Below are 27609 nucleotides of genomic sequence, written 5' to 3'. Positions count from 1 at the left end.
AACATAACTTATTTATCCATTCCCCAATAAATGGGCAAACATTTTATTTTCCATTGTTTTACCACTACAAAAGGAAAAGTTGTTATAAAAATTTTGTTCATATGGGTCCTTTTTCTCTTTCATCTCTTGAGAGTATAAGTCCAATCTTTCTGATATCTTTGGGTCTAAGAGCTTGCACAGTTTGGTAACTTTGAAAGCTTAGTCCCAAAATTCTTTCAAGAATGACTACCAATTCACAGTTCCACCAACAAAACAGGGGCACATATTTTCTCAGACTCCTTCCAACATTTCTCATTTTTCCTTTTGCCATCCTTTCTAACTGATGGGTATGAGGTAGAACCTCAGAATTACTTTAATTTTCATTTGTCCAATTATTGCTGACTTGGAGCATTTTTATATAATTGTTAATACTTTGGATTTCTTCTGAAAACTGCCTGTTCCTATCTTTTGACCCTTTATTAATTGGGAAATGGATCGGATTTTTATAAATTTGAGTCAGTTCCTTTTCTATCTTGAAACTGAGACCTTTATCAGAGAAACTAGCTGCAAAGATTTTTCCCCCAGTTCCCTGATTTCCTTCATATTTTAATTGCATTTATTTTTTTCCAAAAACTTTTTAATTTTACATAATAAAAATTGTTCACCTTCTGTGATCCTCTCTATATATTAATTATTCATGAACTTTTTCCATACCCCAAAATCTGAAAGGTAATTTCTTCTTTGTTCCTCTAATATATACATTTAGAGCTCATCTTAATATATATGATGTGAAATGTTGCTCTATATTTAATTTCTGCAAGATTTTTAACATTTTGCTCAGCAGTTTTTTAGCAGTAGCAAGTCTTTAACCTTGAAATCTGGAACCTTTGGGTTTATCAAACAGTGTACGTCATCTCTACCACTGACTAGCCTTTCCATATTTTAACCAATATGAAATCATTTGTAGTATAGAGATTTTGTATTACTAGATCCATTCTCACTTTTTTCATTAGTTTTTTTTTGAGATTCTTGACATTTTGTTCCTCCAAGTGAATTTCTTGACTATTTTAGACTCAGTGGCCTGCCAATGATATATTGCAACAAATATAGGAACTTGTAAATAACCCTACTTTCCTTCATGTCAAGCTCAGTCCTCTTTCCACCACATCACATTGCTTCTCATGTTTGCAATTATCTCTTGAACCATTTATAACAAGCAGTGCAGCAGGCATTTCCTAAATCTCTCTAAAAAGCTTGCTGATTTTCATTATATAACAAGGGCAGGCAGAACCAATCTTTTGCAAATCACTGTGGTTTCCAGGCTACTAGAATTGCAGTCTCTTAAAATTGTGAAAGATGTATAATAATCCTGCCTTACCTCTGAGTCATACTTGGCTTTTTCTTTTCCCATAGTAGTTACCACCCACCTGGCTCACAGTTTTCCTTTCCTCTTCATTCCAAGCCATCAGCCAATGACATCATTATTCATGTTTATGACCTTTCTTGCACACTGGACTCTCATTTCATCCATTCTTCCAATACTCACATTCCCTTTCCTTCAGACTCCTCATGGAGATGTGATACCTTAAACTTCACCTAATTCAGAACTGCGACACTTCCAAGATCTTGAATTCTGGCATTCACCTCTCTGATCACCATGTCCATCTTTCTCCTTCTACTACCTGTCTCCTCTTGAACCTTCTCTTTGCTCTCCCTACATTCTTAACTTTTTTCCATGTCTCCCTTTAAATCACTTCTGTTCTCTCTTCACCTCCCTGCTTTCATAGTCTTAGCTCCCTAGCTATTTCAATAATTTCCTTAAAATGTGTTATAGTATATGGTATGAGGTATAAACTCTATTTTTGTCATATTGTTATCTAATTTTAAAACATTATATATGTATAATATTATATATATGTATATATATATAATGATTATAATTATTCCTATCTTATGGTCTCGATTTTATCAAGCACTAAACTATTATATGTTCTGGGTTCTAATTCTTTTTTGTTGTTGTTGTTTTTGCAAGGCAAACAGGGTTAAGTGGCTTGCCCAAGGCCACACAGCTAGGTAGTTATTAAGTGTCTGAGGCCGAATTTGAACTCAGGTACTCCTGATTCCAGGGCCGGTGCTCTATCCACTGCACCACCTAGCCACCTCTCTGAGTTCTAATTCTTAATTATTTATTTTGTCTCATCAATCTATTTTGAAAATTTTTGCCTAGTACCATATAAACCTCTGATACTATTTTATAGAATAATGTGAAATCGATTAGATAGCGTAAGTCCCTCTGACTCCTAATTTTGTCCTCTAATTCTCTGATATTCATTTTAATCATATGAAATTTACTTTTGAATTCACTTTAAACATATGAAATAATCCATTGATATTATCATTTAGTGTTAAATTTATAATTTGATTTGTGTAATGTTTCTATCTTTACGATAATAGCTATAATATGTTTACTATAATAACTATAACAGCCAAGCATGTGATATATCTCCAATTTTTTAGCCTTCCTTTATAACTTTTAAAATTTATTTGTAGTGGCTTTCATTTTCTATATATAAATAGGTACAATACCAGTTTTCTCAAAGAAGTTTTTATGATTTCCTGATTGATGGAAAAACCTAACTACTGGACCAAATCCTACTTGTGGGAAGAGCAACACTTATTATTTATCTGATTGAGACCTTTGCAAGTCAAGTTGGAAGGTCCCTATAAAAGAGAGTAACTTTTCTCTAAGAAAAGACAACACTATCCTTGAAATCCAACTGGTCCAAGACATTAGGGTTCCAGTCGTAACTTCCCATTATCTATGGCATAGAATCCCAACACACAAGTAGGTGGTGCTCCTCAGACTAGATTGATTTCTCATTTTCTGTGGCAGGCAGCATACCCTATTTAAATGAATGTGCCCTAGTAGCAAAACTGATGACAAAAGAAGTTATACACAACTGAAATGATGCTCATCCTTCCTATGTTAACGTTTAATCAACTTCCTTTTGTCAAGTGTTATATAAGTCTATAAATGTCCCATTTCATTCTAATCTAAGCTTAAGTCAGATCTGGTTCAGAATATTTGGCATAGCTAGCAGGAACTTTTTGGAATCACCTCATGGCTGACTTTATTAAAGAGTAGAAAAGGCAATATGAAGAAAAGCAAGCCCCAGATGATTGAATGGCTTGGTTTTGGAGTCTAACAATCTGTGACCACTGTACTCATTGATATGCAGAGATTTCTCTTAATGGGTCAAGAGGGTATATCTCCTGACTCAGGGGAATTAATCCACTGGGTTCTAGGAAGATCAAAAATACTGTCAGGTCTAGTTTTCCCTGACAGCCCTGTTCTATTGCCAATATAAGAAAAAATAAACTATTCACATACAAACTCAGGCTAATAGACTTCCTTCTGCCATAGGAGTTAATAAGCCTTTCTGATAGGATGTGCCATTTTGACAGAGAGGGAAGTGAAGATAGTTAGAATTAATTAATAAACATTTATTAAGAAATTCCCTAGGAGAGGAGGGAGACCTGAGTGGCACAGCAGCAAGTAGTGGCAGTGGGCTCCAGCAATGTGGGAGAGAAGATGACCATAGAGAATCTTGAGAAGCTATCCTTTCTTACTTGAGATCTTTGGAAAACTTTCTTTCAAAACCAGTTGTGGAGGAAGGATCCAACCTGAATGTATGGTACCAGCAGAGCATGCAATTGGTGGAAAGTTGAGCAGATCTGTTTGAATTCTCACCTTTTTGAAGTCAGGAAGACTTGAGTTCAAATCTAGTCTCAGACATTTAATAATTACCTAGTTGTTTGATCTTGGGCAAGTCACTTAACTGTATTGCCTAGCAAAAAACAAAAACAACAAAAACAACAAAAATCTCACCTTATCCATGTAGAATGAACAGGAGAAAATCGAGATGGAATTGAACCATAAAAGGGTTCAAGTTGAACTTGAGAAGGCAGCAACATCTCATGCCAGTAATTATGAGAGAGAAGCTGATGGCAATCAGGAGCTTTTGACTCATACCAAACAAAGGAGAGAGAGGTAGAAACTGAGAATAAGTTGAAGGAACAGACCTAAATTAGTAGGTCATAAACAAGATCTGGACACAGAAAACAAGAAACTCCAGGAGAAAGAGAAAAAGTTGGATCATTAATGGGTTAAAGGGGAACATTTCTGAGTTGCAGTGGAATATAGTGAACCAGGAGCTTTAAGTGAAAAACTTGGAATCCCAGAAGTAGGAGCTGATAGAAAAATTAGATGTTCAATACTAAAAAATGGCAGGAAGCTAGGCAGAGGGTGCTGAAGCTCCAAGCAAAACAGTGTCTTATAGTTGATAGTGAAAAGAAAATCAAAGAACTAGAGCAGAAGATGTCTCTGCAGAAACAGTATGCTACCTGTGAGGTCAGAACTTGTTTGATTCCCAAAAATAAAGGGGGCAGTAAAGCTACTAGGAGAGGAAAATGCCTACCTGAGAGAAATGACAGAGAACAATGGTTTGTTAAAAAAAAAATAGAAGAAAACTGGAATGTCATGAGAAGCTACAGGAAGATATGGTGGCCTTGGAATTGAAAAAGGAGGAATTACTAGAAAAACTAAAAAGCTGGGGAAGAGTGGACCAGACTGAGCTTAAATATCAGGCCCCCTGAAGATCTCTCCAATCACATGTGTCCCTGGAACTGAGGGAGGTTGAGTTGACAGAAAAGAGCACCACCAGTACAAATAGTGCTCAAATATTGGAAGAGATGCCACAGCAACTACTAGAAGATTTACTTAAGATCCAGATGCACTGTTAGAAAAGAGGAAGAAGCAGAAATATGATGAAGACCTGGTCCAGTGACTTCAGAAGTGTGTTTTACTTTTGACAAAGAAGCAAGAAGTAAATATCTGTCTTGGACTCCTTTGAAAATGATATTTGTCCATTAGAACATTCTCCCCAGTTGGCCCTCCAAGTCCATGAGGAAATGATAGAGAATTTGCATGCTAATTGTGCTGAAATGGAGGTTCAAGTACCCCAAGTCCTAGAAGAATTGGAGAATCAGAAAGGAGTTGAAAACCATGAAGTCTCAGGCTCAGTCTCAGCTTCTTTATATTCAATGATGAATCAAATGCACTCAGATTAAAGGTTGAGAAACTAGTGATGGAATGAATAAAGTCAGAAGAGGAGAAGAAAAATCTTGAGTTGTAGCTTGAGAACTTGACTTCCTCTGTCTTTGCACACTACTGCTCTGATGGCCACTGCTACTCCCTCTGGTGGACCCTATTATTGACTGCTGTTGACTTCTGATGGGGTCTCTGGACTTTCCAAGTTCAAACCTAGGCACCTTTCTTGGAATACTCATTCACCTAAAACCATTAAAGAATAAATTCAAAAGAAACAAAGACATTGGGTGCTCATGATGACCAGGTGGAGAGAATACACCTATCAATAAACTCAATGAAGTCCTGTCTTACTTGCCACCAAGGACAAGAAAAGAGAGATGGATAAGATTGCCCCTGTTGTACTTATACTCAATTCCTGTTCCACATCTAAGTCAACAATTCTTTCAGCTAGAAGATCTTTTAATTAGCATACAATTAATTGCTTCTCAGTCATGAATACCTAGAAATGCTGCCAACTGTCTTCATGCAGTATTGATATTCACTGGGAATATTTGAGCATGCTTTGGGTAACCCACTAGCAAGAGCAAATCTAGCCATGCTCCTCTGTTAGCTTTAAAAGTAAGAATTGTGTGTGAAGGGGCTAAAAAAGAAGAGAAATGGTGGCTTTTCGGAATGGTGGTGTTCTGTGCTCTCTGTTGTTGTCCTAATAATTCCCTGTTACCCCAACAAGTCCCCGTTACCCCAATAAGATTAGGGTTTGGAACCATCAAAGAAAAAGCAGTTATCAGCTATTTTTTCAAATGTTTAAACTGTTAAGAAGTGTTTGGTAGTCAGGAGGCCAGAACAATTTCACTACTCATGAAAAGATGACAGAAATAGCCCTCTGAATGGTTGACTTCAATCTTATGAAAAACACAATTCAAATCAACAGCAGTCACTCTTTTGGATGGGGTTGAGATATGTACTCTATAATCAGATGGAGTAGATTTGGGGCTTTCTTTGTGGAAAGTTCACCCAAACCCTCTTGTTTCCTGCCCCTACTGACAAAGACTTCCCTGTCCCTTTGTGGAAACTCCAAGAATGTTCTTTACTGAGATAGACTCATGAGAGAATATCATAATTTAGCAGCATGGCATAGTGGAAAGAAGCTGGAGCCCTGAATTCTACCCCTCCACCAGTATACACAAAAACCCTTATTGTGTAACTTGTGCCTAGCAGCCATTTAATAAATCTTTATTGCATTATAAAAATAAGCATTTATTAAGTACCTACTATATGCTAGGCACTGTGCTAAGCTGCCTACAACTCAAATGATTTTTTCCTTACTGAATATCTTGCCATGCTATTATCAAATGAATTTTCTTTGATTGAATATTATATGATCTATGGGTTTCTCATTTTATTCCAATTCTGTACCTGAATCACCTAAATAGACTGAATCAGGTCAGACTCAGAATCCTGGGTCCAATTAGTTAGATGACTACCTACATGGACTCTGGAGCACTTTGTAAAGGATCCTCCAACACAGAGATCCATTGTAGATTCATAGGGCATGAGAGCCCAAGCATCAATGGACCAATTTTATAATGGATTGGTGGATCTAGTACTACATAAACCATACAGACTAGGAGAAGAAGAAAACTGGTCAGATATCATAAAATCCTGCATCCCAAAAGAAAATCATCTCAACTCACATCCGGGTCACCATAAATTGATTTGAGAAAAGATACAAGGAGTAGGAATTGGGAGTGATCCTCAGTTTTGCTGGCCCCTAGTCAATTGGAGGTGACCTCCAAGCCGCAAGCATGGTGGGAGTAGTAGTTAAGAGATTTATTTCAGCTAGAGAATCCTCAGATAGCAATAGCAAGATCTCCAGAAACTGATGTGTCAGAATCAGCTCATTTATCTGGTCTTCAGATGATTCTTACTTATGTTTCTGGTTGCCCATTATCAACCTTCTAGTCTCATGCTTGACTTCACTGGAAAGTTTAGTTGTTCCATTCCCTCAGAGGTGTCTTTGAGATTTGAGAAATTTTTCCTTCATCTGAGCAGGTTCTAGAGGTGACTAGGTGACACAGTAGTTAGAGCTCTGGGCCTGGAATCAGAAAGAGCTGAGTTCAAATCTAGCCTCTGATACTTCTTATTCTATACAAATCTGGGCAAGCAACTTCTCTGCCTGTCTCATTTCCTCAACTGTAAAATGCACCTACCTTCCAGAGTTGTTGTGAAGAGAAATGAAAATATTTGTAATAGGCTCAGCACAGTACCTGGGTTATAATAGTTACTAAGTGAATCCTTGTTTCATTCTATTACATTTCATTTTCCAGAAATGAATTCATTCCCGGATGTTATGCTGAATCTTCTCTTTAGCCTAGAATTGGCAGGTCATAACTGCAGGATGGCTAATCAAATATTTAAAGTGCTATCATATGAAAGAGAGATTAGATTTTATTTCTCTATGAACCAGGAACCATAAATATCAGGTGTGGAAGCATATTTATACTTCATTGAAAGATAAAATTCCCAGCAATTACAGGTAACTATGCATTACCACTGCCAGGTTCTAAGGCACTGAGGCTCTCACTTCTCCCTCTCCCATAAGGGATTCTTTTCAGCCCTGTTCTAGGTTTAGTCCTTCAGGAGTCTAGCCTTTGAAGAGTAATTTCTCCCATCTTCTATAACTCTTTATATAGCTCACCTAGTAACTATGTATATAAAACTCACCTGGTATATACATATATATAACTATAACTATATATATAACTACATATATAAATATATATATATATAAATATATATATATATATATATATAATTTACCTGTATATATAACTCACCTAGTAACCCTGGAAGGGAAAAAAAAAACACTTACATCCTGAGCAAATTTGGCTCATGCCTAGGGTTTCCTCAAAAAGGGAAAAATAGAAAAGTATTCAATTTGCATTGTAAATCAGCTATTCATATCCTCTGTGTAAAAGAAATGCCTAACACAAGAGACAAGCTGGTGTGTTTAGGTGATATCTTAAGGCTCCAACTTCATAAATGTCCATTTAAGATCGCTTTCCTTTGAAAGATTTCAAAATCATCTATCATCTTTGAAACTTATTTGTCCAGCAGACCAAGACTTAAACAATTGGAGTAACTTTATAAGTACAAAAGCTAACCCATAAAAATACAAAGTCCCTCCCTTGGGCCCATATCCAGGGGAAAAGTATGGTCAATACAAAGGTCTATTATGGAATTCATGTTATATTCTTGTTGAATACCCTTTTCCTGCAAAATAAGAAAACTTTCATTAACAGTTAGTCTATAAGAATCTTATTTCACTCCAATTCTGAACCTCTAGCAGGAGTGGCCTGAATTAGACCTGGCTAAGATCATGCTGGGACAGTTAGGTGGGACATTGGTTCAGTGGATAAAACACTGGACCTGGAGTCAGGAAGACTCTTCTTTCTGAGATCAAACCTGACCTCAGACACATCCTAGTTGTGTGACCCTGGGCAAGTCATTTAATCTTGTATGCCTCAATTTCCTCATATGTAAAATGAGCTGAGGAAGGAAATGGCATACTTCTCCAGTATTTCTCTGCCAAGAAAACTTTATGTGGGGAGCAGCTGGGGGCACAGTGGATAGAGCACTGGCTCTGGAGTCAGGAGGACCCGAGTTCAAATTTGTCCTCAGACACTTAATAATTGCCTAGCTATGTGCCCTTGGGCAAGTCACTTAACCCCATTGCCTTAAATAAATTAATTTTTTTTTATAAAAAAGAAAACCTTAAGTGGGGTCACAGAGCTGAACACAACTAAAAAGACTAAACAGCAACATGTTTATTAGCAACAACTTTTAAAAGTATAATAATTTATAACTACTATTATACTTTCCCAAAGTTTGATACTTGTTAGTTGGTAGATCAGCAATCATTAAGTTCTTGCTATACTAGGGATACAAAGAAAGGCAAAAATACTACTTTTGTATTCAAGGAGCTCTCTAGTGAGTCCCAATAATCTTCAGGATCAAATATAAAATCTTTTTTTTTTTTTGGTTCTTCAACCCTTTCTTACCTTTCTAGCTTTCTTTTATCTTATCCTTCTCTGCATGTTCTATATTCTAATAACTCTAGCCTCCTTTCTGTTCTTGGCACATGACACACTATCATGCACACCTAATATATTTTTATTGCTGTCCTCCATACCTGAAATCTCTCCTTCCCTATTTCTTCCTTTCTTCAAATCTCACTGCAAAAAACCCTTTCTCAGTCCTTAATCTTTGTATCTTTTTCTTGAGTTGATCTTCAATTTATCCTGTGGATAAATAAAGACACATCTTAATGTATAAAATCATTTATATATTTTCTCCTCCAATTAGATAATACCTTCTGTGAGGGCAAGGATTGGTTTTGCCTTTCTTTGAGCTTAACACAATCCCTAACAAATAGTAAGCACTAAATAAATGCTTCTTGTTGACTTGTGTTTTTTTTTTAAGTTAGGATCAAGTTCAGAGTTATCAGCTGGAAGAGATGATTTCTCATCTGGTTTTGAGTTCTTCACTGTCTAATGTCCATGATGCCAGTCTTTGTGATTTTCTATTCCAGGGCTGATAAGACTTCTGTGACCATATGCCTACCCTTTTGCTTGTTATCTGCTATGGAGCAATTGTCTATATTGTTATTACTTCCAGGATATCGAGGAATTATAGATTCTCAGAATTGGAAGGGACCTCAACTATCATCTAACACAACTTTGACTTGAAACTGGATCCCTCTCCACAGTTTCCAAATCTTGCTGCTTCTTTACCTGAAAACTTTCAAAATATTTACTGTACTATTCAACTACTTAGATTTAATATTGTGAATCCTTTCTCAAAATAATGATTTTAAATGCATAAAAATAAAATATATACAAATATAAATAAAACCAATTATGTTGAAACACAGTAATCAAAATATTTTTAAGAGTTCACAGACTCCAGTTTAAGATCTCCCTCATCTAAGAGAATCACCTCTTTTTTTCCTTCCCTTTTTTTCTCTTCTCTTCTTTCCCCCTTTTCCCCTTTCCTCCCATTTCCTCCCTTCTCCTTCCCCTTCCCCACCATTTAGAGAGGGTTTATCAGTTTGATAGCAAGTATGCTTTCCATCTTCCCCAAATGACTTACAAAAAGTCTGAGTGCATCCTATAAAAGCATCTACATTTTAGCATCTTTTCCCTCCTTTCAAAAAGTGGCCTATATATATAGTAGCCTATATTAGTACCCAAATAGTGTATTTTAGATACCTCTTTCTTTCAAGGCAGAGAAGAACATATAAAACAGAATGAAAAATCAAAAGTCAAAATGTTTTCAACAAAGATATATCTTTGATTGATTAAGGAGCAGAGAAGAGAAAGTAACCATGGATATTCAATATAGAAACTCTAAACTTTAAAAGGACTGAGTTCCAAAAGTTTGTTTATAAGTCGGTGGCTTTTATAACTTGGTGCATGTTTTCTCATAGAAGATGAAATAAGTGGTAATGAGATTCTTATAGTGATGTGTGATGCCCTCAAGGAAAGTAAGAAATTTGATAGTTTCTTTTTGTCACATCAGTGGTCAGGTGTTTGCTTCTGCTGACCCTAGGTAGGATTCCAAATAGTTAACTTGGATAAGATGAGCTGGTTTTCCCTCCTTTAACTGGAATTCATGTCTTGTATATGACTTTCTTTTGCAATATTTTTAATCATTTTATTTTTAGGAATGTATATTACCCCCCAAATATGCAAGAATTATAGCTTCTAGAACATAATCCAATAACTTCTAGAGATATTTCAGAAGGTTCTGGTGTCAAAGGTTTTAAGAATCATACAAATCCACAATGAAACAGGCTCAGTTTCACTGAAGTACAAATGGAAGCTAGAGTCAAGAAGAGTTGGACACAACTGAATAACAACAACAAAGGAAAGCACTGTCCAAAAGGAAAAAACATCACCAAGAACTGACAAGCCATTGCTGGGAAATGGCCTAATTAATCCTCAGAAAATAAGCCAAAACTTTGAAAAGGAGCTGGCAGCTGGAAGGTTCATAATGTTCTCTACAGCAATGAGTCTAACACTCAAACTTTTGAAAAAATGAATGCTCTCCCCAAGAGCTTTTGTTTATGAGGGTTATAACTATCAGTATTTATCATAATTAACATTAAAATGTCTTAGAATTATGAAAGTAATTTTGCCTTCACAGACCCCTCTGAAAGGCTCTCAGGGATTTCCAAGGATCATCAGATCTGCATTTTGCTCTACAATATAACATAGATTTCTTTAAGTTGGAAAAAAGAGTATTGTGAGGTTTTTTTTAAGTTTAAAAAAAAAGTTGCTAACCATTCCTATAAAGAAAAAATGTTTGTCTTGGGCAAGGTGATACAGTCTGGAGTGCCAAAGATTGGGAAAAGGTAATTGTTTAATAATGAAAACCACTTTTGTACTTAAAACTATATCAAGACTGTTGTCAGAAACAGGTAAGAGCATCTTCATTAGACTATAAAACATCCACCAAAAATGTTTTGATGATTTATTTTTAATTTCTAATGTCCTGAAAGACTTGTTTGCACTAAAGAAATTATTGACCCCGATAATAATAATATACAGGAAATTATTCCAGAATTATAGATATTCCAAACAAAGATAGAATACTGCTTCATGATCTTAGTTCCTATGGAGGTTAACTGCCCCAAGTAGCAATTTTTCACCTTAAGTTCATGAATACATGAAATCAATCAATGACCTGAGATGAAAACATGCCGCAAGACTTTTTTAAAAAAATTATAAATTATGATTTCATTGGTATAAGGAACTCCAACTGAAGAGATTTATTCTACAGACATAAATACCTTATATAGTCTTAGAAAGTTAACTAGGGACATTGAGCATTAGGCAATCATTCAATGAACTTTCACTATTTGACAAGTCAGGATTTGTTAAAGCTTTGGTTTGAACCTGAGTCTTCCTAACTAGAGGACAGCTTTCTACCCACAACTTGCTTCTTTGCTGGAGGCTAGATTATGGAATTAAAAAGGGTTGGGGGGGAGAGCTAAATTGGCCATTTATACATATAGCTTTAAAAAATATGTTCGGAAAGAAAAAAAGGAGAGAGGGGAATTGGGGAATCAGGGAATGCTAAAAATGTTGTGGTATATGATTGTGATGGAATACTACTGAGCTCAATGATTTTTAAAAAATTGGAAAGACTTGAAGTATGAAATGAGCAGAGCTAAGAGAACATTATGTACAGTAACAGCAATATTGTTTTAATAACAACTTTGAGCAAATAAATTATTTTGTCTATTGTAAATAGACAAATAAATAAATAAAATAAGTAAATAAGTAAATAAAATAAGTAAATAAAAAATTAACAGTAAAGAATATATGAAAAAATATTATGCATCATAGAAAGAAGTAATATAGACATATATAGAGAATAATTATGTGTGTGTGTGTGTGTGTGTGTGTGTGTGTGTCTGTGTGTGTGCATGTGTGTGTGTCTAATAGTAGCCATCTTCAGAGTGAGGGATAAGCCAAAAAAGGGAAAAAAGAAATTTATATGATAAATTTTTTGTATGTTTGAAAGGAATAGCATGTTGTACATAGTAGATTAGCCATTTCATATGCCATCGTTTTTATTATACTACATTATAGAAATGTTTGTTTTATTTCATAAATTAAAAATAAAATAAATTTAGAAAAAAAAATGTGTTCTGAGTCTTCCCTCAACTCCTACCCTATAGACAGGTATGAGAAATCCACTTGTATCCTCTTATCGACCTGGCAACAGCATCGCTTCCATGGATGGAGGTGAAACTTGAGTCCTCAGTCTCCTTCAGATACTATCCCACAGCTACTAATCCAGTGGTCAATACAAGTGGGCACTCCAGTGGCAGCAAGAGTAGGGAGACAATAGTGATGATTCCCGTCACTCAATGAGCATTTATTCAGCATCCATTATAAGTCAGATGATGAAGATAGTAAAATAGTGACTGCCATATTCAAACTAGAGTCAAGTCCCCTTTAAGGTAGAGAGTCTTCGTTACCTAAGAATCTCCAGCAGAAGTTGAAGAGATGTTGTAATGATGGGGGACCGGGGTGGGGGGGGGTGGTCCTGCTCAGGAGTAGACTAGACCTGAAGTTGCTCCCCTCTTTGAGATTCTAAGTTTGATGTTGTCTGGCTGCCTCTCCATGCTTTACAGATTATTATTGAATGTAGGAGCACAGGTTGTACTCAAGTAAATATGCTTGTATGACCATGAAAACCAGGAAGCTTTTTATCTGCTATAATGAAGTATCTTTTGTTAATAGTAATATTCATGAATGAGAAAGAAACAAGGACACAATGTCTTTCACTTTCCAAATCACTTTCATGTATATTATTTCATTTTGTCCTCACAAAAACCCCTTGTGGTACATAGATCAGTCTGTTTTACAGATGAAGAAATTGATCCAGAAAGGCTAAATGAGAAAACACAACTTAAGGTTTAGCTGAGATAACTCAGGTACATTATTCTACTAGAGGTATTGATGCCCCTTGAAGTTGGAATAGCAAGACCTGACATTGACTCACTAAGTCCTCTTCATAATGGACAACCTGGCTAAGGTGAGGCTCCAACATACTCATCGTTCCTCTCCAACTTGACACCTAACCATGAGTAGAAGGCTTGCATCAATGTCCTTATATATGGATTCAGCAGACCATCCTGGGGTCTCCCCAATAAGTAGAATTACAATGGTCCAGTGACTTTGGGAAGGAAAAAATATTGGAAGTACTCACAAGGATTATAATTTTGTTAATAAGGGCTAGGTGGCGCAGTGGATAAAGCACCAGCCTTGGAGTCAGGAGTACCTGGGTTCAAATCCAGTCTCAGACACTTAATAATTACCTAGCCATGTGGCCTTGGGCAAGCCACTGAACCCCATTGCCTTGCAAAAACCTAAAAAAAGAATACTAATTTTATTAATAAGACATAGCAGTACATTTAAATTAAAGTCCTAGAGTTTGATCACATAACTAGAAGTACAATGACTTTGTGGATAGAATGCTGTACTGGGAGTCAGGCAGGTGTGGGTTCAAATCCTGACAGTTTGTTTACTGCATATGTAAGCAAGAGAACATTATTTTTTCTTTCTGAACTTCTGTTTCCTCATCTGGAAAGTGGAACAATTATTACCTGTGCCATAAGGTTGTCTGAAGAATCTGAAGCAGATACCAACCTCTGAGCAAATTACTTTGCATAACTTTAAATTTGCAAACTTTAAAATGATATATAAATGTTAATTATTATTGTCAATAATTTGCATAAAAGTCTTCAGTGACTCCCCCCATTACCTTTTGACCAAGATAGGATACTAGGAACTAAGATTTCAAGCAATGAGGGCTTTTACAGACTATCAAATTTAATTCTCTCAATAGAGGCTCAGAGGTCGGTATCTGCTCTATCCTATCTTGAGCTACTAGCCCAAAATTACCTTGGAGATTTTATGTTTTTATCCCTATCTATTTCCATATGGAAATAGATGTAGATATATACATATGTGTATGTATATGCATGTTTATGTATATATATTAAAATTATATATTGTATCTATTTATGTATATCTATATAGAGAGATTTATGTGTATATATGGGGTATATATATGATACATGTGCTATACAAATATTTATTAATTTCCTAACTTCACTGTAAGTTCCTAAAAAAGAGGAACTTTTTCACTTTATTTTTGTAGTCTAGCACAGTGGCTGGTATGTAGTAGGCATTTAACAAATGTATGTTGGGGCAGCTAGGTGGTGCAATGGATAGAGCACCGGCCCTGGAATCAGGAGGATCTGAGTTGAAATCCAGCCTCAGACATTTAATTATCTAGCTGTGTGGCCTTGGGCAAGCCACTTAACCCCATTGCCTTGCTAAAACAAAACAAATGTATGTTAATTTATTGTTAAATGACTTTCCCATATTCATACAGGTTGTAAATATTAGAGGCAGGATTTGAATCTAGGTTCTTTGTCTCTTGTCTTTCATAATCTGACTCCTTTTCAACTTTATCTCATATTACTACTCTTCATTTTCTCTATTTCCAATCAAACTGAAGGACTTTTCACTCTAGCTCTGGATCTACACGCTCTGTTCCTTTACTCAGTTCATCTATCGTACTTGAAATTGTTTCTTCCATCTCTACCTGTTGACTTGCTTCCCTTATTTCAAGGAAAAACTTAGCTGGCACTGCCACCAAGGAAGCCTTCCATAAATCCACCCCAGCCCAAACCAAGGCTTTCTTCCCCCCTCAGATTTCTCCTAATCTGTAGCCTGGAGCTTTCCTTTATATGTCTCTTACTGCACTTTAACATTTTCAGCTAGTGGCACAGTGGATGGAGTCCTGAATGGCCTGGTTTCAGGAAGACCTGAGTCCAAATCCAGGCTTAGGCACTTACTTGGTGACCTTGGGCAAGTCACTTATTTGCCTCAGTTTCCTCAACTGTAAAATGGGGAAAATAATACCCAACTCCCAGAATTGTTGTAAGGATAAAATGAGAGCTTGTTGGCTATGCCACATTCAGAAGTGAATTGGGGGTGGCTAGGTGGTGCAATGGATAGAGTACTGGCCCTGGAGTCAGGAGTACCTGAGTTCAAATCCCACCTCAGACAATAATTACTTAGCTGTGTGGTCTTGGGCAAGCCACAACTAAAAAAGAAGAAGAAGAAGAAGAAGAAGTGAATTGGGAGATGGAGGTGAGTAGAAGAGAAATGTTTTGATACAATTACTTTTTAAGTCCAGGCTTTCTGGAGATCAAGAGGATATACAGAGCAGATGAGATACTTGGCTTCAGTGGGAAGTTGTACTTTGACCTTTTCTAAATATACCTTTGTAAAAGCTGATACTAATTATATAATTGATACTGGGAAATGTTAATTGGTTTTGGGTAGAATACAACATATGGGGATTCATAGATGTTAGTATTAAATAACGCAACCCTTCAGGGTTATCTCTGAGTCCCTTAGGGGAAAACTTGTCAGTTCCTCTCTGGAGACATACCCAGTCAAGCTAGTTCATGAGAGTGTTTGGGAGAAGGAGCCCAGAATCTGCCTGAAAAGCCTAAATCTGGCATAATATCCAAGTCAGTACTGTCAATTCCACCCTTAGGTGGAACAATCTAATCTCCCTTCCCTAGACTCTCCTGTCAAATAGTTGAAGATAAATATTGTTCTGACTGCCATTTACCAGCAGCATTATCCTAGGCAAATTATTTCATCTCTCTAGGTCTCAGTTTTCACATCTGTAAAATAAAACCATGTGAGATAGGAGAAAGAGCTAAGAGTTTACCGATTTGCATTCAAATCCCAATTCTGTCACTTCCTAGATCTGTGACTATAGGCAAGTCAGCTCCACCAACCTCTATCCACTGTTTCCCTTTTCTCTTCCCTGCCCCAAGTGAAAGTCTTTCTTCCTTTTAGGGTCCTGATGCATGAAATTAGTAGACAGCTCAAAGTAGCAGTATGGTCATCACTAGGGAGCCTAGGCTTTCTTCTAAGTCACTCCCTGGTGGTTCTGTAGAGCATACATATGATCAGTAGCTACAAGAGAAAGGCAAGCTACAGGGACATTTTGTGTAGTGGCTAAAGGGCTGTCCTGGGAGAGTGTGGAATACTTGGATCAAATCTCACCTCTACTTCTTACTAGTTTTATCACTCTAAATGAGTCTCTAAATCTCTGTGGGCTTCTCTGGGACTTATTTCATGGATGGGCTGCAATATGGGTTGTGAAGGGACTTTTTAATAATAGGAGTTCCAGACAATGACAAAAATCACATTTCTTTCTTATGATTAATTTTTTAGTTATAGAGTTAGCAGTATAATTGATATTGCCTAACCTGGAGGGATGATGGTTTCATACTGATCCCCTTCCCCAGGGAAAGTGGAGAGGTTTAGGAATTTCTTTAGGGGTAGGAAAAATGAACTCATCTAATATCTTATGACTAATCCAACTAATGAATAACTTTGCACATAATAGGCTCTTGTAAGATGTTTTAGGAATGATGAATATTACTATGAATAAAAATGAATAAATGTTACTCTGGCTAATTCACTGCTGCAAATTACTTTCATCTCTCTGGGTCTCCTCACTTTGTCAAATAAAGGACTTGGACTTTTGGGGATATTTGGGGGGAGGTGCCTCAGAACTCACACTGTGTGATGGAGAGAAAACATAGTATAGTAAGAGATGGATTTAGAGTCAAAAGATATGGATTTGAATTCTGCCTCTACTAATTACAATTTGTTTCCTTAAGTAAATCAAAACCTTTCCAGACCTCAGTTTTTGCATCTATTAAGTAAAAGTTGGTTGGGTTAGAAGGCCTTTAAAGACCCTTTGGGTTCTCAATCTATGATCCTATAGCCCCAAGTTGCAAAAAGACTGATTTCTCTTTGATATAAAAAATAGAGTTATTCAAAAGGCATCATGAGCTTTCAGATGATCCCTTCAATGGAGGACTGTAAGCAGAACTATGATGGCACTTACCATGGGCATCACTGATGTAACACACCTTCTGCAATAGCTCTCCAGTTTGGCACTGGCAGCAGGGGACTACTCTCAGATTCCTAGGTATTCCATGGAATTGTTTCTGGAGAACTATTCAAATCTGGAAGGAACCTCCAAGGTCATTCAATCCAACCCTTTTATTTTACAAATGAAGACAACAAGGCCCAGAGAGGTAAGCTAACTTGCCTAGGATTGGACAGGAAGTGAATGACAAAAGGAAGATTTGAACCCAAATCGTTTGATTCCAAATTCAGTCTACTTCTCACTTAGATATACAACCTCCCATAGCCTAAGAAAGGGTCCGAGAAAGTTTAGAGCTGTTTTTCTTCTTCTTCTTACAATTCCTAAAATAAATGTTTAGTCTCTGGAGAAATTTTATAGTTTTTTTTTAATTAGGAACCACCTAGAAACTGACAAAAGATAAAAATAACAAATACAAAAAATTACAGTTTCCAATTTCATAATAAAAATTATCCCTGGTATTCAGTGAAATATAACAGTAGGAACAGAACCAAGAAAAAAAATGATTCAATAATAATAATAATAATATCATAAAGAAAAGCAGTTCTGAGAGTCTTAAGAATTCTGATCAATTCATTGACCAGAAGCTGTTACTGAAAGTCAATAAGGAAGCATGCTTCCTACCTCCTGCCAGAAAGGTGATGAACTCAAGATGCAGAAGGAGGCAAATTTTCAGGAAAAAGCTTATATGTAAATATGTTTTGTTCAAGCATATTTCTTACAAGGGTTTTTTTCTCATTTTCTCTTCTTTTTTTCAATTTGGGGTGGATGAAAAGAGAAGAAAACTTCCAATACAGTAGCTAAATTAAAAAAAAAAAGAGGGTCATGAAGCATTCTTAAATGTACAGAAGAAAGTCAAAGAAAAGTCAGAAAGAATCAAGAGCAGCTCCAAAATTTACTTGTTGAATTTGTTATTTTTAAATGATTTAAGGTAAATTTTATATAATAGAAATTTATAGTTTTATATGCAATATTTTTTTCTATTCCTTTGCACCTTTGGAAATGTTTCTTTTATTTTGGTTTTTAAGCTTAAAGTGAAAAATAAAATTATTGAAAAAATAAGTTAAGGTTTACTCTCACTTGATTTCTTTCACCTCCACTACTGCACCCTTTTCTAGAGAAGTAGTCCAACCCCTATTAAATTCTTTTATTGTGTCTCCTGGATGACATCTATAGAAACTTCCTTCTTCACGTCTCCCTTACTTTTTCTTTTGCAGGTAAAGCTTAGAAAGTGGGAGTGGTTGCTAATTAACTCTGTGAAAATGGAGAAAGTCACTTCATCCCTAGGGATCAGTTTCCTTCTCTTTAAAATAAGAAGAATACAAGGAGTTTAATGGTTGGAAGGAAAAAAAAATCCAATATTCTGCATAACATTATTTGTGATCACAAATGAGGGAAACAAAAGATGAACCCAATAAATGGGAAATAGTTGAACAAATTCCTATGTATGAGTAGGACCTGGGTAAAAATTTCCACTTTGCTACTCACTACCCGTGTGACCTTGGGCAAGTCACTTAATGCTGTGGGGACTCAGTTCTCTCAAATGTAAAATGTAGGGGTTGAAACAAATGACCTAGAAGACCCTCCCAAATCTAAATCTCTGTTTTATGATCCTACGAATGATGAATATGAAGAAACATGAGATGATTTGTCTGAATTGATGCAGAGTATAGAAAGTAGAATCAAGATATCACAATGCCTATAGCAGTGTAAATAAAATCAGCAAAGAGAGGCAACAAAACTGATCAGATACAACTGCCAAGATCAGTATTATGGCAGTTAAAATTGAAAGACATATCTTTCCTTTTGCTTAACAACTGACAAACTGCTTTTCAGAGAATGCATTTTGGGTATTGGGGGGGTAGGTTTTTGCAAGGCAATGGGGTTCAGTGGCTTGCCCAAAATCACACAGCTAGATAATTATTAAGTGTCTGAGACCGGATTTGAACTCAGGTACTCCTGACTCCAGGGCCAGTGCTCTATCCACTGTGCCACCTAGCCACCCCCAGAGAATGTATTTTGTAAGGACAGCTGCTAGGATAATTGTTGTGAAATATCTATTACATTAAAATAAAATTCATCAACAAATTAATGAGGAAGGATTGTATCTAACAATACAAGTATAATTTCTTGTAGAAAAATCTAAAATGTCCTTAAAGAGGCAGGAGCTAAACTAGGAAAAAAACCTGAGGGAGGGACAAAATGAATCAAATCCATCAAATTTATAAGGTTACAAGTCATTCCCCAATTGATAAATGATCAAAGACTATGAACAGTTTTCAAATGAAGAAATTAAAGATATATATATATGTATATATATATAATCATATAAAAATACTTTAAATCATTATTGATTAAAGAAATGCAAATTAAAACAATTATGAAATTCCACCTTACAACTATCGGATTGACTAAGATAACAAAAAAGGAAAAACAATCAATGTTGGAGAGGTGGCAGGAGAACTGGAACATTAATGCTTTTCTGGTGGACTGATCCAACCATTCTGGAGAACAATTTGGAACTATGCCCAAAAAGCAATAAAACTGTCCATGCCCTTTGACACAGCAATTCTAACACTAGTCCTATATCCGGAAGAAATCATAAAAAATGGGAAAAGTCCCACATGACCAAAATATTCATAGCATTCTTTTTGTAGAGACTTCGACTGAGGAATGACTGAACAAGTTAAAGTATATGCATATTATGGAATACTATTGTTCTATAAGAAACCATTAATAATGGTTGGACTCTAGAGAAGCATGGAATGAATTATAGGATCTGATGCTGAGTGAAGGGAACAGAATCAAGAAAATATTGTAACCATTAGCAACAACATTGTGAGTTGAACAACCTGGATGGATGCACACCTCAGTAATTCAGAGAACTAGGAGAACCCTAGGAGACCAGCTATGGACAAAACAAAACAAAATTTAAAAAAATCCTACAAAATCTGAATGAATACTACATTCACTTTTTAAAAATTTCTCTTAAATATTTCTTTCCTATTTCATGGTATTCTTTCTTTTCCCTTAAAAAAATGATCAATCTGTAAATTTGTTAAACACAAATGTGTATGTACAATATTCACCTGATTGTTTGCTGCTGAAGAAAGAAAGGTGGGGGGGGAGGGTGGAAAGAAATTATGTAACTTAAAAATATGTATTTGCATGTAGATGAATGTTAAAAACTTTCATAACAAGTAACTGGAAAAATAAAATTAACTATCAATTAAAAAAATCTCCCAAAGTTTTTGTCCTGGGAATAAAGCCTTCAAGAACTCAGGGTCACCTACATCTATTACTATGAAGGATCAGATGGCTACTTTAGGGGAAAGGAATTAGCCAAGGAGGATTATCTCAAATTAGCATTCATATGGTGCATTAAGTGTAATGCTGAAGTATTTTCACAATTGAGAAAGCAAATGAGAGAAACTGATAGCCCTCGAGCAAAAAAAAAAAATGCTGCTTTTGTATTATCCTAGACAAGAGAGCAAAATCATCTCTAAACAGAAGTAATAAAATGACATCAAATGAATTAAGGTATTATATAAATATTAGTCCAATTTTCTGGAATATAGTAAGGTGTGACATTATAAGTAAACTAGGCTTCTCCTAGTTGCTTTCCATTCTCTAATAATTTTTTATAGTATGATATGTAATATTTAGGCCATTTATCCAACATGAATTTATTCTGGAAAATTGATACAAGATACAGATCTAAGCCAATATCTGTCCCTTACAAAATTATTAACAATCTCTTTGGATTTTCTTGGCATCCTCATTCTTCTTAAATTGTTTACAGTCTTTGACACTTTAATAACCCTCTTGTCCTATATACTCTTTCCTCTCTAGGTTTTTAGGACACCTGTCTCTCCTGGTTCTCTTCCTACCCGATTATTCCTTAGTGTCTTTTTCAGGTAAAAAAATAACTGTGAGTGTCTCACCAGGCTCTGTTTCAGGTCCTCTTCTCTTCCCCCTTTATACTATTTTACATGGTGATCTCATTACTTCCCCTAGATACAGTTATCTCTATGTTGATGGTTCTCAAATCTACTTATCCAGAGCCTTGACTGGTTAGAGCTCTCTAGTCTTGAATCTCCATTTGCATGCTAGACATCTCAAGCTATCCCATAGCATCATAAACTTAATGTGCCCCAAACCAAACATTGTCTTTTCCCTCAAAATCATTCCTCTTCCAAACTGTTGAGGGTGCCACTATTTTCTCAAATCCCTCAGACCCCAAACTCGAGTCATCTTCAATTCCCCTTTCTCACTTTCTATCTCCAATATTTTGCCACAGCTATCGAGTTTAACTTTGTAACATCTTTTAAATAATGTCTCCTTTTCTGACCCAACTCTGCCTCCATCCTGGTGGAAGTCCTCATCATCTTACACTTGAATTATTGCAATAGCCTAATAATTGATCTGCCTGACACAAGCTTCTCCCCACTTTAGTTCACCCTCCATTCAACATCATCTTTCTAAACCCAAGGTCAGATTGTGTCACTCCACTGCTGCCCTCCTGCTCGATATATTCCATCACCTCCCTATCCCTCCAGGATCAATTTTAAAGTTCTCTGGTATTTCAAAGTCACTACCAAGATTAGTCTTCTGACAGTTTATACCACATTCTCTGCAAGGTATTTTCACTATCTGTCCCTCCAAGTCTGAAAGGCTCTGCATCCTCCTCTTCTGACTTTCCTCAAACTCCATTTAAAACTTTACCCTCTAAAAGAAGCCTTTTCATCAAGTAAATGTCCTTCAATTGGGGAATGGCTTAGCAAACTGTGGTATATGTATGTCATAGAACACTATTGTTCTATTAGAAACCAGGAGGGATGGGATTTCAGGGAAGCCTGGAGGGATTTGCATGAACTGATGCTGAGTGAGATGAGCAGAACCAGAAAAACACTGTCCACCCTAACAGCAACATGGGGGTGATGATCAACCTTGATAGACTTGCTCATTCCATCAGTGCAACAATCCGGGACAATTTTGGGCTGTCTGCAATGGAGAATACCATCTGTATCCAGATAAAGGGCCGTGGAGTTTGAACTAAGTTCAAGGACTATTCCCTTTGATTTAGGGAAAAAACTGATATCTTGTTGTCTGATCTTGTTATTTCTTAAACTTTATGTTCCTTCTTTAAGGATATGATTTCTGTCTCATCACACTCAATTTGGATCAATGCATAACATGCAAACAAAAAAAATAAAAGAAGCCTTTTCAGATCCCCCTTATTTCCAGTTTATCCTGCATACAGCTTGTTTGTTCATTGTCTTCCTCATTAGACTGAGTTCTTAGAGGAAAGGGACGATTGTTTACATTTTTTTTTGTTTCCCTAAGCACAGAATAGGTGCTTAATAAACGCTTATTGATTGACAAGCTCAGAAGCAAGTTATTTAATGATTAAAAAACAGTTGGATAAATTTCTATACAAGAATGGAATGGAATGTTGTGCTTTAAGGAATAATTACTGTGAAGTTACCAGAGAAATATGAGACTTGTATAAACAGGCAAAATGAAAAAAGCAGAACCATGAAAATAATTTAACCAATGATTGTAACAAAATAAAATCAACATAGACAAGAAAGGAGAAATATCAAAGTGGGGGGGGGACTTTGCACCTTGCTAATAAAAATGGCTAAATATATATTGTACTCTAAGTTTTGTGAAGTGCTTTATATATACTAACTCATTTACATATGTTGATCCTTACAACCACCCTAGGAGGTAGGTGCTCCTATTATTTGCCCCATTCTACAGATGAAGTATTTGGAGAATAAAAGTGACTTGTCCAAAGTCACACTGCTACCAAGTGTCTGGGGCAGGATTAAACCTGAGTTCTTCCTGACTCAAATCCCATATTCTGTGAGCACACCGGACACTTGGCTCCCTAGGTGACCAAGAGAACATCAGTAACTACTGACCTATGTATGCACCAGCTACAAAAACATCTTCAGAAGAGTTATCTATATATAAATAGAAGCCATCATGGTAGAGAACAGTAATGGGAAACAAGCAGGTTTTTTCCCCAGCTAGATTTAATAATGGACTAAAACTCGATGTTTCACAGTTTATTGAAGGACATTTGTGAAGTATGAATCATGCTAGGCCTCAGTTTTCTCATCTAAAAAATGAAGGTGTTAGAACAAATAGTCTCTAGTCAATCAGTTAATCAATCAACAAGTATTATTTTAGATTTACTATGTGGGGATTACAATTTTTTTATTTGTTAAGCAAAGCACTGATATACAAAAATCTTCTCCCCTTAATAACTATTTTTAAAGAGAGATTTTATTTATTTTGAGTTTTATAATTTTTCCCCTATTCTTGCTTCCCTCCCCCCACCCCCAACAGAAGGCAGTCTGTTGGTCTTTACATTGTTTCCATGGTATTCATTGATCTAAGTTGAGTGCCATGAGAGAGAAATCATATCATTAAGGAAGAAAAATAAAGTGTAAGAGACAGCAAAATTCCCCCTTAGTATTTTTTAAATTACATGTAAATATGGTTTTCAGCTTTCATTTTTTGAGTTCCAAATTTTCCTCTCTCTTTCCTTTTCCTCCTCCTTCCCCCACAGGAATCTCATATAGGTTATAATGTACAATCACTTACATTATACCCTTTTACTACAAGTTCAAAATATCAAGAACTTCCCAAATTCCCTCAAAGATATAGCCATCAAAATAGTCCTGTTCAAATATTCTCTGATAATAAACATTGTTGTGCCAGATTTTTTATGACCCCGTTCTCTTGGCAGACATACTGGAATGGATTGTCATTTCCTTCTGTAGCTTATTTAACAAATGAGGAAACTGAAAACAGGGTTAAGTGGCTTTCCCAAGGTCACACAGCTAGTAAATGTTTGAGGTCAGATTGAACTCATTAACTAACCAAATCATTAAATAGTAATTAAATCATTATAAAGTGTTCATCTTTTTTTTTTAGTTTTTTTTTCAAGGCAATAGGGTTAAGTGGCTTGCCCAAGGCCACACTGCTAGGTAATTATTAAGTGTCTGAGCTCAGATTTGAACCCAGGTACTCCTGACTCCAAGACCAGTGCTCTATCCACTGTGCCACCTAGCCGCCCCTTTTAAGTATGATAATCTTAAGTACAGTGGTATCTATTATATTAATCTTTACATTAAAGTATAGTGATTTGCCCTGAGTTTCTGAGTAAAAGAATACCTGCTTGAGTAAAAAAGAACTGATTTGTGTAATAGCAAGCTTTTGCTTTGTTTTGTTTTTCAGCATACATGAATTAAGAAAATTATAAATAACTGAATTTTGCATCACAGGGTCTCAGGTCTTTCTGACTTCAGGCCTGGCACTCTAGATGCCCCTAGGTGACTAGGCAAGGCATAGGCATAAAACAGGGAGCTGTGTGCTCACCAAAAGTTTTCATCACAGTGATGGAGATCCATCAAGTCAATTCCCTTCACTGTAACACAATAGGGTGAAGGGAATAAAGGAAAACTGATCCATTGGAAATATACTAGATTTGGACTCAAGAAGCCCTATTTTTGTCTCTTCCAAAAAATATTACTTCTGTCCAGTGTGGCATTAGGGATATCAGTGAATCACTTTTGGCCTCAATTTTCTCAGGTATAAATTGAGGGAATTAGAGTAAATGGTCTCAACTTAATCAACAAGTACTGTTGTACATGACTAATATGGAAATATGTTTTATGTGATACCCTATATCAGCTTGCCTGTGGTCATAGGGATAGAAGATAAGAGTGAGGGAGAGAAAAAAAATTTTAAACTCACAATCTTATAAAAAATGAATATTCAGGGATAGATAGAGCACCAGCCCTAGAGTCAGAAGGACCTTAGTTCAAATTCGGCCTCCGTCACTTAATATTTACTTAGCTGTCTGACCTTGGGCAAGTCACTTAACCCCATTGCCTTGCAAAAACAAAAAAAAAAGTGAATGTTGAAAACTATCTTTACACATAATTGGAAAAAATGGAATACTGTTTACCAAAAATAACTAAATAAAATTTTATTTCATTGTATATTATACATATCATATATACAATATTACATAATATTTATGTTTATATACATATGTACAAACATTTTATATGCACACAAAAGTAAATACTTGATATTTTAGAGGGGAATGTTCTAGAAGCTAGGAGACACCAGAGATAAAAGCTGGTCTTTGAGTTGAAGCAGGAAGGAGCTAGAGATTCTGAGAACTGTAGCATGTAAGGTAGAAATATGTATTCAAGATAGGACACAGAGGTAACGGTTAGGGAACGTTGTTTGAGGAAAAGCACAATTTGGCTACATCACAGTATTCATGGGAGTAAGGTGTAATAAAGGCCAAGTTTTTAAGGGTTTTAAGTAAGTATTGAACAAAGGTGTGTATATTTGATCTTGAAGGTTACTGAGAAAGGGAGTGTTGTGACAGGGAATTTATACATAAAATCTGCCCTTGGTCTTAACAACCTGCCACTGATAAGTACTTGCTATGTGATTCTGAGTAAGTCACCTCACTACCTCTCATTACCCCAGCCAACTCTTCCTCTAGGTACTCAAGGAAATATAATAGAGTTTTAATTGCAGCAATTTTGCTAATGGGACTTGTCAGAGGGACCTTCCTCACTAGATTTCCCTACAAGGATGAAATTATAAGTCTGAACCCAACAAACAATTAAAACTTTATATGTTGAGAGAGATAGACATAGAGACAAAGTACCATAAAGACAGAAACAGTAAAGTTACATTTTGGTTTCCAATTACATGTAATTTCAACATTCACTTTTGTAAAATTTTGAGTTTCAATATTCATTTTTGTAAAATTTTGAGTTCCAAATTTTTCTCCCTAACTTCCTTCTCTCCCTAACAAAGCAAGCAATCTGATATAGGTTATATAAATACAATCACTTTTATTATCCTTTTAAAACAAGTTCAATAAATCTAGATTCTCCTGAATTCTCTGGAAGAAATAACCATCAAAATAATTCCATTCAAATCACCCTCTGATAATAAACATTGTACTGTATGGCTTTTTGTGACCCTGTTTTCTTGACAAAAATACTGAAGGTTTGCCATTTCATTCTGTAGCTCATTTTATAGATGAGGAAACTGAAAACAGGGTTGAGTGACTTACCCAGGGTCACACAGCTAATAAGTATCTGGGGCCTTCTGGTTACATAGGTAATTGAACTTGTTTTTTTTCCATTAGTGAAGTTCTTTTGGTTTATCATTATATCTGTTTCTAAGAATTATTTTTAGAACAGTCTTTTCCCTTCCCTCCCTCAAAAAAAAAAACCCTACTCAGATCATTTCCTTTAGATGAGTTCCTCCAAATCATCTGATCCAATGGCTTTGTTTTACAATGGAAGAAAGTATGAAAAGGTGGCATTTATTTGTCTGAGTGCCCCAGAAACTAAAGTAGAAAGAATGGGTCATGTCTAGGTGTAATGGAAATTCTTTATCTGAGTATGTCGTCATCACTGAAAGAACTGCCAACTTTTAGAATAGAGTATTCCTTACTAATGGTCTATTACTAATTTCTGAGCTGGAATATCCTGTTCATATATTTGGTTCTATTGAACGTTTTTTCCTTAAAAAAAAACATAAGGCAATGCTTACTTAGGAGGTAGAGATATTCTAAAATGAAGGTGATATAAGATTTCTAAACCAATTTCCCCTACCCCATCTCTTCTATTGGAAAAGTAGAAGAAATTGTTCTCCATTTTTCTTTGCTCTGGCTTCTCCTTCTGGTCCCGTCAATTCTCAGCTGTGACTTCAAGTCACCTCCGCCGCTTTTATAGCTAATGAATAATCCCTTATAAATAGGTATGCCAGCCAGGGCATGTGGACCGACCCGCCCCCGTAAAGGAGAAGGAATCCAGGCGGGGCTGGAGCTGCCAGCTTCTGCCAATGACAGATCTGTCCTCAAATGGATGCCCATCCTTTCTCTGTGACTCCTTGCG

The 27609-nt window shown here is 36.0% G+C and overlaps 1 long non-coding RNA gene and 1 pseudogene across 1 annotated transcript; one reads left to right on the top strand and one right to left on the bottom strand.

Annotated features, from left to right (window-relative positions):
- Positions 1 to 322: 322 nt before the first annotated feature.
- Positions 323 to 5273, top strand: LOC141515281 (mitotic spindle assembly checkpoint protein MAD1 pseudogene; annotated as a pseudogene).
- A 1577-nt stretch (positions 5274 to 6850) lies between these two features.
- Positions 6851 to 27568, bottom strand: LOC141503055 (uncharacterized). The gene is made up of 3 exons (XR_012472752.1): positions 27328 to 27568; positions 9282 to 9390; positions 6851 to 7184 (listed from the first exon to the last, which is right to left on the bottom strand). It is a non-coding gene; the product is annotated as an uncharacterized LOC141503055 (long non-coding RNA).
- Between the last annotated feature and the right edge of the window lie 41 nt (positions 27569 to 27609).

Source organism: Macrotis lagotis, chromosome 1 (genome assembly GCF_037893015.1).
Source record: "Macrotis lagotis isolate mMagLag1 chromosome 1, bilby.v1.9.chrom.fasta, whole genome shotgun sequence".
Classification (NCBI taxonomy): Eukaryota; Metazoa; Chordata; class Mammalia; order Peramelemorphia; family Peramelidae; genus Macrotis; species Macrotis lagotis.
This window is presented reverse-complemented; position numbering and strand designations above follow the sequence as displayed.